The sequence below is a fragment of the Heptranchias perlo genome, unplaced genomic scaffold (genome assembly GCF_035084215.1).
Source record: "Heptranchias perlo isolate sHepPer1 unplaced genomic scaffold, sHepPer1.hap1 HAP1_SCAFFOLD_200, whole genome shotgun sequence".
In the NCBI taxonomy this organism is placed as follows: domain Eukaryota; kingdom Metazoa; phylum Chordata; class Chondrichthyes; order Hexanchiformes; family Hexanchidae; genus Heptranchias; species Heptranchias perlo.
Window position 1 is genome coordinate 155,511 of NW_027139216.1, and position 17,298 is coordinate 172,808.

Here is a 17,298-nt window from a genome sequence, read left to right on the forward strand (position 1 = left end):
AAAGACATTGGCTAGCCCACAGTTGGTGTATTGCATGCAGTTCTGGACAACCCATTACAGAAAATGTAATACAGCCATGGAAATAGTCCACTGAAGTTTGACTAGAATGATACCAGGAATATAGAAGATTATATTTATGAAGGCTTGAAACATTTGGGATTTTTCACTGAACAGAAAAGGGGGAAAACTAATAGCAATTTGAAGATTATGAAACATTTGGAGAGGGTAGTGAAAGATTGTTTCCAGCGGTTGGTGAATCGATAAGGGAGTAGAGATCCTTGGTTATCACAATGGGATTTCTTTCCTCGAGGGTTATTAGAAAATGAAATGATTTGCTACAAGTGGCTATTGAAGCAGAGGCTATATTGTTTTTAAGGGAACTGGAGAAGTATTTGAAAAAGAAAAGTATAAAAGGATATGGGGAAAGGATAGGGATATGGGATTGGAGTAGATAGCTTCAGTTCAAGAGCAAGTACAAGTATTAGGAGTCAAAATCCTACACTGCAATTTCTACCTCGCAGATTTGCAATATTTGTTTAAAATGCAAGTATGTTATTGGTGTCATTACTCTTCCTACAAACCTTTTTTTAGGTTATTTAAATGTGTTAAAAGATATTTTCTTCCCGTTTTCTTTACATGGTGAATTTCTAGTTCTTGCTGAAGTGGTCACCAATGAGCACTGCTCAAGGAGCTTTCCCCCTCATTTTTGAGACCCAGTCGCCAGCACCTGACCATATAGTATTTTGCCTTACTCCAGAACGGTCTTGCTGACCCCAACAATAATGGCCATAGAACCTCACAAAGATCCTCTTTAGCACAGTTACAACATCAGTCCCCTTCAACAGCACAAGGAAAACCTCATCCCAAACAACACAGTTCGCTCCCAATTTTGATTTGATGGTTTAAAACAGGAATAGTGCCTTTCTTCTTGTTCCCGCCACTAATGCCTCAGTTACTTGCAAAGGTTTCCCCAGTGTGCGGGCTCAGGTGAGATTTTGAATTCAAGTCCCAGTTTCAGACAGGGCAGGTCTTTGTAGGAGAAGGTCTTGCAGGAAATTCCAATATGAAATAATTTTATTGGTAAGATTACTGATTTCCTTTTTCATTATTGTTTAATTTAACATGTGATATTTTTAGCTGTACACATTCACCTGGCAAAGAAAGAAAATGGAGATTAAAACAGTCTGAAGAAATCTGAGCAATTTGATTGGTTTGGTAATGCTGGTTAGTGAATAGTGACTAAAAGAATTGAGGAAATTGTTCAGTTTTCTGATTATTTGTTCCATCTTGGTAGTTTTTCCACTTTTTAATTTATTAAAATGTCATCAAACATATATTTGACTGGCTAACATAACCACAATTATTAAGTTACTATTAAAGATTTATTTGCCCTATGGATGGGTTTCCTTTCATGGATGACACTGGCATGGCTGCATTTATTGCCCATCGCTAGCTGCCCTGAGAACACGGAGTCACAAGTAGGCCAGACCATGTAGCAAGTTTCCTTCCCTGAAGTACATTCGGGAATCAGGTGGGTTGTTACAACAATCCAGTTTTCTCAATCATTTTTTTTCCCCTGGTGCCAGCCTACAAATGACACTTTGGATGGAGGTGCAACATCGCTGAGGCCATACTGTGACCCCGTTAAAAAATGTGACATTACAGATGCAGGCAGGGCACAAGACTTTTCATTACAGTAGAATGGGAATAGCTGAGTGGGGTGTTCTGCTTTGAACAGCTCTGTATTACACATTAGAATCTGGTATAATACAGGCAAACCTGTATTTACCATTCAGCTTAGAGGGAATCAGACTCTTGGCTGAAAATCAATAACATGGATGCAAAAGATTTTTAAACCCTAATCCCGCTCTCCAAGTCATGTAAATGATTGTGTCAGTCTATAATGGTGCTGCACATTCCACTACTGTTTGTATGCCTCTGAACACAATGTTAGGTATCTCCTTAATCAGGGTGATGGTGAAAAGCTGGCTGCTCAACACTGCATTTAAAGAAAAAAAAATCAAAAAAGATAACCAGTATTCCCAGCAATCCTCTATCATCTGGAATGTCATACCTGCCAATTAATAAATTTACCAAGCTCAGAAGTGACCCACTGGACAATACTGGAAATGTCATTTCCTTCGGTTCCAAAATGGCCAAGATCCCAAATGATGTAACAGTAACCCCACCCCACCTAAATCAGTGGATCATATACATTAGGTAGAAACTTCAGACATGTTTTTTTCTAATTTCCTGCCCCCCAAAGCCACCAACTCATCCTAAGCAGCATGTGTCAACACAAAAATAGGGAGTGTGCTTCCAATATCTGACCACTAGAGTTTAAATAAGGGTCAAATTTAGCACCTCGGTCAGTTCAATTAGAAAGTGCCTTTTTAAACTTCTAGCGTATAACACACACACCTAAGTTCCATGCCACAAATACAACAGGAAAGAACAGATTGCAGAAAAATATCAGTCGTGATAAAAATGATGCTATAGCCAAAACAAACTATTTTGTCTGCAAGGAGCTCCTTTGAAATTCTTGCCACTTCATTTTTAGAACATACATTGGACAGAAATGGTCAGTGAAGATGGAAGTGAACTAGACGAAGTAGATGATTACAGAATCTAAAGCCAGGTCCAAAATCAGCATGCCATATAACTAGACTGGCAGAAAGTCAACACAGATGGGGGTCCAACAGCAGAAATTCAGTGCTGTGGAGCGTTTAACAAGTTGCTAACAAGTTTTATTTTTAGTGGCAACACAGAAAGCACTCAAGATGCCAAAAGAGCACTAGCAGCATTGATTCACCTGGATAATGGCAAGGACAGGAAATTAGTCCTGTTTCTAGCCTATTTTAAAAAATTGAGTTTAAAGTTTCACAAATATAGCACAGAAAAACAACTAACAAACTGACAATCCATCCATAAACTAAAAGGATATCATAAAACGTGCGTAACAAGTTAATGTATGTGAAAGAGGCACAAATACAGCCGACAGAGATTTCCGATGAGTCAGGTCATAGAATCATAGAAGTTTACAACATGGAAACAGGCCCTTCGGCCCAACATGTCCATGTCACCCAGTTTATACCACTGAGCTAGTCCCAATTGCCTGCACTTGGCCCATATCCCTCTATACCCATCTTACCCATGTAACTGTCCAAATGCTTTTTAAAAGACAAAATTGTACCCGCCTCTACTACTGCCTCTGGCAGCTCGTTCCAGACACTCACCACCCTTTGAGTGAAAAAATTGCCCCTCTGGACCCTTTTGTATCTCTCCCCTCTCACCTTAAATCTATGCCCCCTCGTTATAGACTCCCCTACCAGACTCTCAAATACAGAGCAATGCTGGACAGGAGGACCAAACTTAGGCCACCGGAACCTAGCAAAAACCTGTTAAACACCTGCCAGGAAACAAATGGTTACTTTTTATTACTTTTCAAACAGGATCACTACTGACAAAGAGCAAATCAGATAATACAGCTACTTACATGTTTACGGCAGCATTCTGCTCAAGGCAAATTCACTCCTGCAATTCGCAGACTGGTGTGAAACTCTACACCACACTCAGAAGTCTGCAGCTCCCAGTTACAGAAAGCCTGTAATGTGAGGAGGCAGGACAGAAGAAAGGAAGAAAAAAATGTCATTGAGCTGTCCATAAATTACACAAAGAAAATAATAGCCGCAGGACCTATTAGAACATTGTGTTGATTGTGGTTATCTTGGTTACATCGATGGCCTTTTGATTGCATATTTACACAACTCAGTTGTGCTGGTACAAATTAGATTTTCATACACAAAAGCTTGGGCTACCTGTGCACTCAGTTAAAGAACTAATGGTAACAAGAAGGCAGAATGAGAACTGCTGGGGTATGGGAGGGGAGCACTGAAGAAAGAAGAGAATATATAAAAGGAACTAGGGATGGTAGTGAACTTTCAATGTCAAAATACAAGCACCAAAATTAAAATCAACAAAGTCTCATTACACTCTAATGATCCCTTCATATTTTCCCACTCTCAAAAACCACTGACTTGACCAAGAGGCCATTCTAGGAGGCTGTTCAACAGTCATCTCAGCTAAGGTATACAGTGGTGCTCCCCAGAGGTTGGTACTAGGACCACTGCTGTTTGTGATATACATTAATGATTTGGACGTACAGGGCACAATTTCAAAATTTGCAGATGACACAAAACTTGGAAGTGTAGTAAACAGTGAGGAGGATAGCAATAGACTTCAAGTGGACATAGACAGGCTGGTGGAATGGGCGGACAGGTGAAATTTAACGCAGAGAAGTGATGCATTTTGGCAGGAAGAATGAGAGGCAATAAACTAAATGGTACAATTCTAAAGGGGGTGCAGAGAGACCTGGGGGTTTTGTGCACAAATTTTTGAAGGTGGCAGGACAGGTAGTAACTCATGGGTGTGCATTAATTCAACTGTCAAGTGCATTAACAGTTGAATTAATACTTACCATTCAAAACACTTCTCTCTCAAACACAGGGGTTTTGACAATTTCACACAATTTCTCAGTTTCACTCAGAGGGTTGCGAATCTTTGGAATTCTCTACCCCAAAGGGCTGTGGATGCTGAGTCATTGAATATATTCAAGGCTGACATCGATAGATTTCTGGACTCTAGGGGAATCAAGGGATATGGGGATCGGGTGGGAAAGTGGAGTTGAGGTTGAAGATCAGCCATGATCTGATTGAATGACGGAGCAGGCTCGAGGGGCCGTATGGCCTACTCCTGCTCCTATTTCTTATGTTTGCGAGTTGAGTTCCAGCTGTTCATTACAAATAAGTGGACCTCAGAATGAACAAGTATTCCATTTCACAGCACTTTTTTTTCTAAACAGAACGTTAGAAGTTTAATAGAAACCAATAAAGTATAATTATTTGTTCAAACAGTCTACAATGCCAAGTGCTATATGTCCATTCTGCTGGATGCGGAGTTTGGAATGCAGAAATGTTTTCATTTTTAAAAAAAATTCATTCATGGGATGTGGGCATCGCTGGCAAAGCCAGCATTTATTGCCCATCCCTAATAATAATAATTTATAATAGAAAATGCCTAATTAAACTATTTGTTTTCACAGGCATGTTTAAGATGCAAGAACAGTTGAGAAATTGTTGAGTAATACTTGACACCTGAAGAATAAACAGTTGTCCTGTTAAATTAAATTATTTTGTTTCTTGTTCGGAAACCTTCCCACTGAATCTAAGATTCTACTTTCCGTGAATGCACATATTGTCTCCGTCAGACGCACTCATTGTGCACACAGGTCTTGCTCTCTTATCCTAATGGATTTGGATCCTCAATTTTGGTAGTGGTTTTAGAATGTAAATATGGGAAGCTGGTCCCACATGTTCCTTCTCTATGGGGCGCCACATATAAGCAGAGCTTAGTGTGCCCATGAAGATCAGTTCCCCACTCAATGTAAAAGCAGATGAGCGGAATGTAGACATCGGTTTCTAGTTCAAACGTCAAGATAAAAGTGCCATTGGTGTTCAGAGGGGTGGTAGTTCTGCTACAGTTGTATAGAGCTCTGTTAGTCTGCACCTGGAGTACTGCGTTCAGGGCACCGCACCTTCGGAAGGATATGTTGGCCTTGGAGGGGGTGCAGTACAGCTTCACCAGAACGATACTGGGGCTAAAAAGATTAAATTATGAGACAAATTGCATAGATTAGGCTTGTATTCCCTTGAGTATAGAAGATTAAGGGGTGATCTAATTGAGTTATAGATGATTAAAGCATTTGATGGGGTAGAGAGAGAGAAAAACTATTTCCTCCGGTGGGGGAGTGCAAGGGGCATAACCTCAAAATTAGAGCTAGGCCATTCAGGGGTGATGTCAGGAAGCACTTCTTCACACAAAGGGGAGTAGAAATCTGGAACTCTCTCCCCCAAAAACTGTTGAGGCTGGGGATCAATTGAAAATTTCAAAACTGAGATTGATTAACAGATATGGAGCTAGGGCAGGTAAATGGAGTCAAGATACAGATCAGCCATGATCTAATTGAATGGTGGAACAGGCTCAAGGGGCTGAATGGCCAACTCCTATTCCTGTGTTGACCAGGGCGGATTTAGGCAAATCAACGTCAATGGTTTAACACACCGGGAGGAACACTCAGTTTGGATGACAACCTGCATTTATATGTGAAATTACTCACGTGAACGCCGTTCCTCACTAGCATTCTCTGTCTCTGCCGGTGAATCGAAGGAGCAAGTTCACGCATTTGTACATACGCACTAAAATCCGGAAATCGTGAACTTGCTCCTATTGGTTAGTCAGCGATTTGACAGCTCCTCGTTCTTCCTACCGAAATGTATTACTTCGCATTTTTCTACGTTAAATTTCATCTGCCACGTGTCCTTGTACATGAATCACAGAAAGTTAACATGTGGGTACAGCAAGCAATTAGGAAGGCAAATGGTATGTTAGCCTTTATTGCAAGGGGGTTGGAGTGTAAGAGTAAGGAGGTCTTGCTGAAATTATATAGGCCTGTGGTGAGACCACACCTGGAGTACCGTGTACAGTTTTGGTCTCCTCACCTAAGGAAGAATATATTTGCCTTAGAGGGGGTGCAACGAAGGTTCACTACATTGATTCGTGGGAGGAGAGGGTTGTCCTATGAAAAGAGATCGAGTAGAATGGGCCTATACTCTATAGAGTTTAGAAGAATGAGAGGTGATCTCATTGAAATGTATAAAATTCTTAGAGGGCTTGACAGGGTAGATGCTAAGAGGCTGTTTTCCCTGGTTAGAGAGTTGAGAGCTAGGGGGCACAGTCTCAAGATAAGGGGTCAACCATTTAGGACCGAGATGAGGAATTTTTTCACTGAGGGATGTGAATCTTTGGAATTCTCTACCCCAGGGGGCCGTGGATGCTCAGTCGTTGGGTATATTCAAGGCTGAGATCGATCGATTTTTGGACACTAAGGGAATCAGGGATGTGGGGATAAGGAGGGAAAATGGAGTTGAGACAGATCAGCCATGATCTTATTGAATGGCAGAGTAGGCTCAAGGGGCCGGATGACCTATTCCTCCTATTTTATTATGTTCTTATGACACAATGAGCTACAACTTGCTCAGAGCGGCGTGGCATTGTTTGCAGCAGCTCCTGCGAATTAAATGTTCGAATTTACTCACTGCGGACTCCGTGGCGTAGACTTGCGTGATTTGGAAGTTTTCAAAAAATGTGAGACATCAACGCAGTTTCTGAACAGCGTGGGTTGATTCAGCGTGGGAAATGTCTGAGAATGGAAGACACGCCCACTAAATCTGTCATGGAGAAGTCATGTCCATAGCAGGCAAGCAAAGTTCGTTCATTTAAAGTAATATTCTGCAAGTCATTGAAAATTTAAAAAAATTATAAAAGGCCAAAGTAATAATTAAAGAGACAGAAGTGAAAAGGTAAAAAAAATTAATTTCTTTTATTTTAAAATTTTTTTAATGACCAATAAATATTACAATAAGAAGTGATATGAGAGCCCACATTTTTAATTTTTAGTTGTTTGGCAGTCATTAAGAGTCATTGCGCTTTTAAAAAGTAGTGTATAGCTGGTATTTTTCAGTGTACCTTTTCGTGGTGCAAGTAGTTACATTCCAGCTGGGCAAGTTTACGATTTCTATGATTATGGCGTGCAACTTCCCCTTTAATTCGCAGCTGTCAAATTGGCGACGAACCAATAGGAGCAAGTTCACGATTTCCGGATTTTAGTGCGTATGTACAAATGCGTGAACTTGCTCCTTCGATTCGCCGGTGGAGACAGAGAACGCTAGTGAGGAACGGCGTTCACATGAGTAATTTCACAGGAACAGAGAGATCTGGGGGTATATGTTCACAAATCGTTGAAGGTGGAAGGGCAGGTTGAGAACGTGGTTAAAAAAGCGTATGGGATTCTGGGCTTTATAAATAGAGGCATAGAGTACAAAAGTACGGAAGTCATGATGAACCCTTATAAAATACTGGTTCGGCCACAACTGGAGGATTGTGTCCAATTCTGGGCACTGCACTTTAGGAAAGATGTGAAGGCCTTAGAGAGGGTACAGAAGAGATTTACTAGAATGATTCCAAGGATTCGGGACTTTAGTTATGTGGATAGACTGGAGAAGCTGAGGTTGTTCTCCTTGGAACAGAGACGGTTGCGAGAAGATTTGATTGAGGTATTCAAAATCATGGAGGGTCCAGACAGAGTAGATAGAGAGAAACTGTTCCCATTGGCAGAAGGGTCAAGAACCAGAGGACATAGATTTAAGGTGATTGGCAAAAAAAAGTGATATGAGGAAAAACTTTTTTTTTTTTTACACTGCGAGTGGTTAGGATCTGGAATACGAACATACGAATTAAGAGCAGGAGTAGGCCATTCGGCCCCTCGAGTCTGCTCTCCCATTTGATAAGATCATGGCCGATCTGATTGTGACCTCAAACCTACTTTCCCGTCTACCTACTATAACCTTTAACTCCCTTGTTAATCCAGAATCTATCTAACTCAGTCTTAAAAATATTCAATGACCCCGCCTCCACCGCTCTCTGGGGAAGGGAGTTCCACACACTCACCACCCTCTGAGAAGAAATTTCTCCTCATCTCCGTCTTAAATGGGAGACCCCTTATTTTAAACTGTGGACCCTAGTTCTAGTCTCTCTCACAAGGGGAAACATCCTCTCAGCATCTACCCCTTCTAGTCCCCTCAGGATCTTATATGTTTCAATAAGATCACCTCTCATTCTTCTAAACTCCAGTGTATACAGGCCCAACTTGTCCAACCTTTCCTCATAAGATAATCCCTTCATCCTGGGAATCAGTCGAATGAACCTTCTCTGAACCACCTCCAAAGCAATTATGTCCTTTCCTAAATAAGGAGACCAAAACTGCACACAGTATTCTTGATGTGGTCTCACCAATGCCCTGTACAACTGGAGCAAAACATCTCTACTTTTATATTCCATTCCTCTTGCAATAAATGACAACATTCCATTTGCCTTCCTAATCACTTGCTGTACCTGTATACTAACTTTTTGTGATTCATGTACTAGGACACCCAGATCCCTCTGTACCTCAGAGTTCTGCAATCTCTCTCTATTTAAATATACTGCTTTTCTATTTTCCCATTTTCACATTTTCCCACATTATACGCCATCTGCCAAATTTTTGCCCACTCACTTATCCTATCTAAATCCCTTAGCAGATTCCTTAGGTCCTCTTCACAACTTACTTTCCTACCTTTCTTTACGTCATCAGCTAATTTAGCAACCATACATTCGGTCCCTTCATCCAAGTCATTGATATAGATTGTAAATAGCTGAGGCCCAAGCACCGACCGATCCCTGTGGACTCCACTCGTTACATCTTGCCAACCTGAAAATGACCCATTTATGCCTACTCTCTGTTTCATGTTAACTAACCAATTAACTAACCAATCCTTTATCCAAGCTAATATGTTACCCCCTACACCATGAGCTCTTATTTTGTGTAGTAGCCTTTGATGTGGCACCTTGTCAAATGCACTGCCCGAGGGGGTGGGGGAGGGAGATTCAATCATGACCTTCAAAAGGCCAATGGATAAGTACTTGAAAGGAAAAAATTTGCAGGGTTACGGGGATAGGGCGGGGGAATGGGACTAGTTGGACTGTTCTTGCATAGAGCCGGCGCAGATTCGATGGGCCTAGTGGCCTCCTTCCATGCTGTAACCTTTCTATGATTCTATGACACCCAAATCCCTCTGACTACCAACATTTCTTAGTCTCTCACCTTTTAAAAAATATTCTGTTTTTCTATTCTTCCCACCAAAGTGGATAATTTCACATTTCCCCATATTAGACTCCATCTGCCACCTTCTCGCCCACTCTCTTAACCTGTTCATATCCCTTTGCAGACTCTGTGTCCTCCTCACAGCTTACTTTCCCACCGAGCTTTGTATCATCAGCAAACTTGGATACATTACACTCGGTCCCTTCATCTAAGTCATTGATAAATTAGGGAAGTACTTTAGTATAAAGCACTTCAGCCCTGCACTCTCTGTCCCATGTTCTCACCTTAAATCCCTCACAGTCAGTACCCTGGACTATCATAAATACCAGCCACTTGCTCACGCTTAGAAAGCTGACCAGAGCAGTATGATGTTCTTTCTGGGCTGGAAAACCCCCCAGACATTTTATATCGTTCGTGCAGCAGTAGGCCTGTGATCTAAAAGGTATCGCTCACTCAGTTTCTCTTTTGCAGTGTGCCAACAACTGGCTCTGTTGCAAAACCAGCGGGGTAGCTCTCTGCTTTTTGGGTAATTTCCAAATGCTCCTAGAGCCCACAATTTGGGTCCTGGATGATTTCAGAAGGACAGTTCACCTCTTTTATACTGATGAGTACCATCTGCAGTCAGTGTACCATGTGCATGCTACCAATGGCACATTAGGCTAAAACACCTTGAGGTTAGCAATATTGCCCATGAGATAGGAGATTTTTAAACCCTGTTTTCAGAATAGCTACAAAGGACAGGCCTGAAAAGGTACTTTACATTGAAATACGCCCCACATCCCTGAGTCAAGAGAAGTTGGGAATTTTAACCCCTGTAGCTGAATCAGATCAGAGGTCAGATATTAATCTGATCATGGAGTGCAAAGAATGCCAGCATTCATCTCCTTACAGTGCCAATTAGGGCCTGTCTGAACAAGCAGCTGGCTCACAACGGGCCAACAGGTACTGCGTCTGCATTCTCCTTTCAATGCAGGCTGACCAACTTACAACGCAACAGACATAGCTTTAGCTACAAACTGAACACCTTCAAAAAAAAAATCTTGATCATAAAGTTAAATAACTCCAGAGCTCCTGTTTTGCCCCTCCACTGCAACTGTGTGGCAGATTACACAAATGGCAGGATTTTAAAAGATTAACAGCACAGGGCGATTAAAACTCAAAAATAGAATGTGAATTACATGATTCCATTACATGACATGCATGTTCGTAAAATACAACTAAATGCACTTTCACATTTCTATAGATTCTCGTTCCTGGTCTCAGAAGAGTTATCCACATGTACAGCTCTCCTGCTTTTACACACTTCAGTGGAGCCAGCCTCAATGTAGGTCAGCTCCACAACTAGAAGCCCGCTTAATCATGAAAGCAGGCTGTGCCATTTTCAACCCTGCGCAGGCAACATTCAAAGTCATGACGGCAGCTTGTAGACACGCTGGAATTGACTCAGTGCATTTGCTGCCGATAGGTCAGGAGTTCCAGCAACCAACAGAAGATCAGGAGATCCAGCAAAAACCATACCTACATTGTCACCTTATTTACAAAGCCAGGTCTGTTTATCTTTGGTAGTGATGCCAACTGAATGGGAACTATAACTCAGGAGTCGATGTCACAACCAGAATTCAACCACCTCCTAAAAGCAGCTAACTTGTATTTCGGTTCTTTGAAGTAAAAACAGAGAAGCATCTAAACTTATACCATCCTGATTTGAATATTGAGTGTTAATGTGATTGTCAATAACTTCATCCAAATAAAGAGGACTTGCATTTATATGGCGCCTTTCACATCCTCAGGATGTTGAAGTGCTGTTTTGTCATCAAATACAGCAGCCAGTTTGAAGAATTTAGATTAAATGTGCAAACTGGCTGCTGCATTTGCCTATAAAACAACACTATGACATTCTAAAGATGTGAAAGGCAATTAACTCCAAATAGTCAGGTTTTAGACTTGGGGCTCTATCCCCACCTTCACCATTGTGCTCATGGCTAGAGCACAGTTTCCACAAACAGTCTTTTACAAATCAAAATCTACATTATTCCCCGCCACATGTGGATTAGCTTAGCCCAAGTTTAACAATTGATCTTGAATCATAATAAATGTCAGATACTGAGAGCTCAATACTGCGGAAAGCCTAGAGGAGTATAGAAAGTGCAGGGGTGAAATTAAAAAGGAAATTAGGAAAGCAAAGAGAGGGCAAGTAAAATCAAGGAAAACCCAAAGATGTTTTATAAATACATAAAGAGCAAGAGGATAACTAAGGAAACTATTAGAGATCAAAAAGGTAATCTGTGTATGGAGGCGGAAGATGTGGGTATGGTTCTTAATGATTACTTTGCTTCTGTCTTCACAAAAGAGGGAGAAGACACAGACATTGTAGTTAAGGAAGAGGAGGGTGAAATATTGGATGGGATAAACAGTGAGGGAGGAAATATTTAGGGATTCAGCATCTTTGAAAGTAGATAAATCGCCAGGCCTGGATGAAATACATCCCAGGCCATTATGAGAAGCAAGGGAGGAAATAGCGGAGGCTCTGACCATCATTTTCCAATCCTCTTTGGCTACAGGCATGGTGCCGGAGGATTGGAGGACTGCTAACGTTGTACTATTGTTTAAAAAGGAAGAAAGGGATAGACCGAATAATTACAGGCCAGTCAGCAAATCGCGGTGGTGGGCAAATTATTGGAAATAATTCTGAGGGACAGTATTAATTGTCATTTAGTAAGGCATGGATTAATCAAGGACAGTCAGCATGGATTTGTTAAGGAAAGGTCGTGTCTGACTAACTTGATTCAATTCTTTGAGGAGGTAATGAGGAGGGTTGATGAGGGTAGCCCGTTTGATGTAGTCTACATGGATTTTTGCAAGGCTTTTGACAAGGTCCCACGTGGCAGACTGGTCAGAAAAGTAACAGTCTATGGGATTCAAGGGAAAGTGGCAAGTTGGATCCAAAACAGTCTCAGTGGCAAGAAGCAAAGGGTAATGGTCGGCGGGTGTTTTTATGACTGGAAGGCTGTGTCCAATGGAGCCCGCATATATCAATTATTTTGACTTAAACGTAGGGGGCATGATTAAGAAGTTTGTGGATGATACTAAAATTGGGAAGTGAGGAGGAAAGCTGCAGACTGCAGGAAGATATCAATGGGCTGGTCAGGAAAAATCAGAGAGCAAGTTATTATCTTAATGGTGAGAAACTGGAAAGTACTGCAGTACAAAGGGATCTGGGGGTCCTAGTGCAAGAAAATCAAAACGTTAGTATGCAGGTGCAGCAGGTGATCAAGGCGGCCAACGGAATGTTGGCTTTTATTGATAGCGGGATAGAATATAAAAACAAGGAGGTATTGCTGCAGTTATATAAGGTATTGGTGAGACCGCACCTGGAATACTGCATACAGTTTTGGTCTCCATACTTAAGAAAAGACATACTTGCTCTCGAGGCAGTACAAAGAAGGTTCACTCGGCTAACCCCGGGGATGAGGGGGTGGACATATGAGGAGAGGTTGAGTAGATTGGGACTCTACTCATTGGAGTTCAGAAGAATGAGAGGCGATCTTATTGAAACATATAAGATTGTGAAGGGGCTTGATCGGGTGGATGCGGTAAAGATGTTCCCAAGGATGGGTGAAACTAGAACTAGGGGGCATAATCTTAGAACAAGGGGCTGCTCTTTCAAAACTGAGATGAGGAGAAACTTCTTCACTCAGAGGGTAGTAGGTCTGTGGAATTTGCTGCCCCAGGAAGCTGTGGAAGCTACATCATTAAATAAATTTAAAACAAATAGACAGTTTCCTAGAAGTAAAGGGAATTAGGGGTTATGGGGAGCGGGCAGGAAATTGTACATGAAGCTGAGTTCGGATCGGTCAAGGCCCTGTGGGTGGTGGAGCGGGCCAAGGGGCTGAGTGGACGGATCCTGCTCCGACTTCTTGTGTTCTTTAGATTTGAGGTTAGGATCAGATCAGCCATGATCTTATTGAATGGTGGAGCAGGCTCGAGGGGCCGATTGGCCTAATCCTGCTCCTATTTCTTATGTTCTGATGTGAGCAGAAAAGTGGCAAATGGAATTCAATCCGGAGAAGTGTGAGGTAATGCATTTGGGGAGGGCAAACAAGGCAAGGGAGTACACAATAAATGGGAAGATACTGAGTGGGGTAGAGGAACAGAGAAACCTTGGAGCGCATGTCAAGGTAGCAGGTAGATAAGGTGGTTAAGACGACATACGGGATACTTGCCTTTATAAAGTGAAGGGCAAGGCTGGTAGAAGTAGGGAACCCTGGATGACTCGGGAGATTGAGGCCCTAGTCAAAAAGAAGAAGGAGGCATATGACATGCATAGACAGCTGGGATCAAGTGGATCCCTTGAAGAGTATAGAGATTGCCGGAGTAGAGTTAAGAGAGAAATCAGGAGGGCAAAAAGGGGACATGAGATTGCTTTGGCAGATAAGGCAAAGGAGAATCCAAAGAGCTTCTACAAATACATAAAGGGCAAAAGTGTAACTAGGGAGAGAGTAGGGCCTCTTAAGGATAAACAAGGTCATCTATGTGCGGAACCACAAGAGATGGGTGAGATCCTAAATGAATATTTCACATCGGTATTTACGGTTGAGAAAGGCATGGATGTTAGGGAACTTGGGGAAATAAATAGTGATGTCTTGAGGAGTGTACATATTACAGAGAGGGAGGTGCTGGAAGTCTTAACGCGCATCAAGGTAGATAAATCTCCGGGACCTGATTAAATGTATCCCAGGACGTTATGGGAGGTTAGGGAGGAAATTGTGGGTCCCCTAGCAGAGATATTTGAATCATCGACAGCAACAGGTGAGGTGCCTGAAGATTGGAGGGTAGCAAATGTTGTGCCTTTGTTTAAGGGCGGCAGACCTGGGAACTACAGACCAGTGAGCCTGACAGCTGTAGTGGGTAAGTTGTTGGAGGGTATTCTGAAAGGCAGGATCTACAGGCATTTGGAGAGGCAGGGACTGATTAGGAACAGTCAGCATGGTTTTGTGAGTGGAAAATCATGTCTCACGAATTTGATTTGAGTTTTTTGAAGGGGTAACCAAGAAGATAGATGTGGGCTGTGCAGTAGACGTGGTCTACATGGACTTTAGCAAAGCCTTTGACAAGGTACCGCATGGTAGGTTGTTACATAAGGTTAAATCTCACGGGATCCAAGGTGAGGTAGCCAATTGAATACAAAATTGGATTGACGACAGAAGACAGAGGGTGGTTGTGGAGGGTTGTTTTTCAAACTGGAGGCCTGTGACCAGCGGTGTGCCTCAGGGATCGGTGCTGGGTCCACTGTTATTTGTTATTTATATTAATGATTTGGATGAGAATTTAGGAGGCATGGTTAGTAAGTTTGCAGATGACACCAAGATTGGTGGCATTGTGGACAGTGAAGAAGGTTATCTAGGATTGCAACAGGATCTTGATAAATTGGGCCAGTGGGCCGATGAATGGCAGATGGAGTTTAATTTAGATAAATGTGAGGTGATGCATTTTGGGAGATCGAATCAGGCCAGGACCTACTCCGTTAATGGTAGGGCGTTGGGGAGAGTTATAGAACAGAGATCTAGGAGTACAGATTCATAGCTCCTTGAAAGTGGAGTCACAGGTGGATAGGGTGGTGAAGAAGGCATTCAGCATGCTTGGTTTCATTGGTCAGAACACTGAATACAGGAGTTGGGATGTCTTGTTGAAGTTGTACAACTTAGTAAGGCCACACTTGGAATACTGTGTACAGTTCTGGTCACCCTATTATAGAAAGGATATTATTAAACTGGAAAGAGTGCAGAAAAGATTTACTAGGATGCTACCTGGACTTGATGGTTTGACTTATAGGGAGAGGTTGGATAGACTGAGACTTTTTTCCCTGGAGAGTAGGAGGTTTAGGGGTGATCTTATAGAAGTCTATAAAATAACGAGGGGCATAGATAAGGTCGATAGTCAAAATCTTTTCCCAAAGGTAGGGGAGTCTATAACGAGGGGACATAGATTTAAGGTGAGAGGGGAGAGATACAAAAGGGTCCAGAGGGGCAATTTTTTCACTCAAAGGGTGGTGAGTGTCTGGAACGAGCTGCCAGAGGCAGTAGTGGAGGCGGGTACAATTTTGTCTTTTAAAAAGCATTTGGACAGTTACATGGGTAAGATGGGTATAGAGGGATATGGGCCAAGTGTAGGCAATTGGGACTAGCTTAGTGGTATAAACTGGGTGACATGGACATGTTGTGCCGAAGGGCCTGTTGTAAACTTCTATGATTCTATGATTAGCCGAGGTAAAGAATATAACGTCATGCTTGAACTGTACAAAACACTAGTTAGGCCACAGCTAGAGTACTGCACACAGTTCTGGTCACATTATAGGAAAGATGTGACTGCACTGGAAAGGGTACAGAGGCGATTTACGAGGATGTTGCCAGGACTGGAGAATTTTAGCTATGAGGAAAGATTGGACAGGCTGGCGTTGTTTTCTTTGGAACAGAGGAGGCTGAGGGGAGATTTAGGTGCATAAAATTATGAGGGGCCTAGACAGAATGGATAGGAAGGACCTATTTCCCTTGGCAGAGGGGTCAATAACCAGGGGGCATAGATTTAAAGTGATTGGTAGAATCCTATGTTTCCTATGATCAGAGGGGAGCTGAGGAAAAATGTTTTCACCCAGAGGGTGGTGGGGGTCTGGAACTCACTGCCTGAAAGGGTGGTAGAGACAGAAACCCTCATTGTATTTAAAAGGTGTTTGGATGTGCACTCGAAGTGCCATAACCTACAGGGCTACGGACCAAGTGCTGGAAAGTGGGATTAGGCTGGGTAGCTCTTTTCCAGCTGGCACGATGGGCCAAATGGCCGCCTTCTGTGCTGTAAATTTCTATGATAAATCGTTTACTGAAGAAAATATGAAATACCTGCCACGTCCTCAATCATCTCTGAAGGCGGAAATGTAATATTCCAACAGACCACTACTTACAGACTAAAAGGACATCCCATCTGTGGCACCCTGAGCCCTCGCAATCAATCCTATTTGCAGTTACATTTCTTATTTACTGGTTAGTTGTGTTTGAATTCTGTGGGCCTGGAGATTTAGAAAGGGTTGTTTTCAGCCTAGCTCTTCATTGGTGGAGAAATCCTAAATCAGAACATGAAGACCCATCAGCTTTGTAGAATACATGCGGAACTTGAAATATATGCAAGCCAGGAGAAATGTGGATTTAAACTTTAAATTTGTCCCCTTAATCTTCATAGTACAGATCTATGCAGTCCACAAAGATCACATCTTAGACATCCCTGGGCTAAACTATTTGTTCAGATTTAGAGTTAAAAGTATATCCAAACATAAAAGACACAGCAAGATATTAATACAGTACTAAAACCAAACTTACATTATTTTTACTGCACCTCTGTGCAGTCAGACACTATTGCAGGTCTTCAGCCATTTCTTGATAATAGTCTCTAATGACAATTTACAAGAAATAGCACCGCTATTCCACACGGTCTGTAAAGACTAGGTGAATATCAGACAAGAGACCACAAAAGGGTCCCTGGATTTTAAGATT

The 17,298-nt window shown here is 42.1% G+C and overlaps 1 protein-coding gene across 3 annotated transcripts in view; it reads right to left on the reverse strand.

Moving 5' to 3' along the window:
• The window catches only part of LOC137310040 (tight junction-associated protein 1-like), a 206,770-nt gene that overhangs the window by 114,794 nt on the left and 74,678 nt on the right, over positions 1 to 17,298 (reverse strand). For 2 of the 3 annotated variants that reach the window (XM_067978003.1, XM_067978004.1), the window contains exon 2: positions 3,497 to 3,604. The gene's annotated coding sequence lies outside the window, so the exon portion shown is untranslated. Of the gene's footprint in view, positions 1 to 3,496; positions 3,605 to 7,154; positions 7,225 to 17,298 lie in introns of those variants that run through there. The other variant, XM_067978005.1, reaches the window with a different exon arrangement.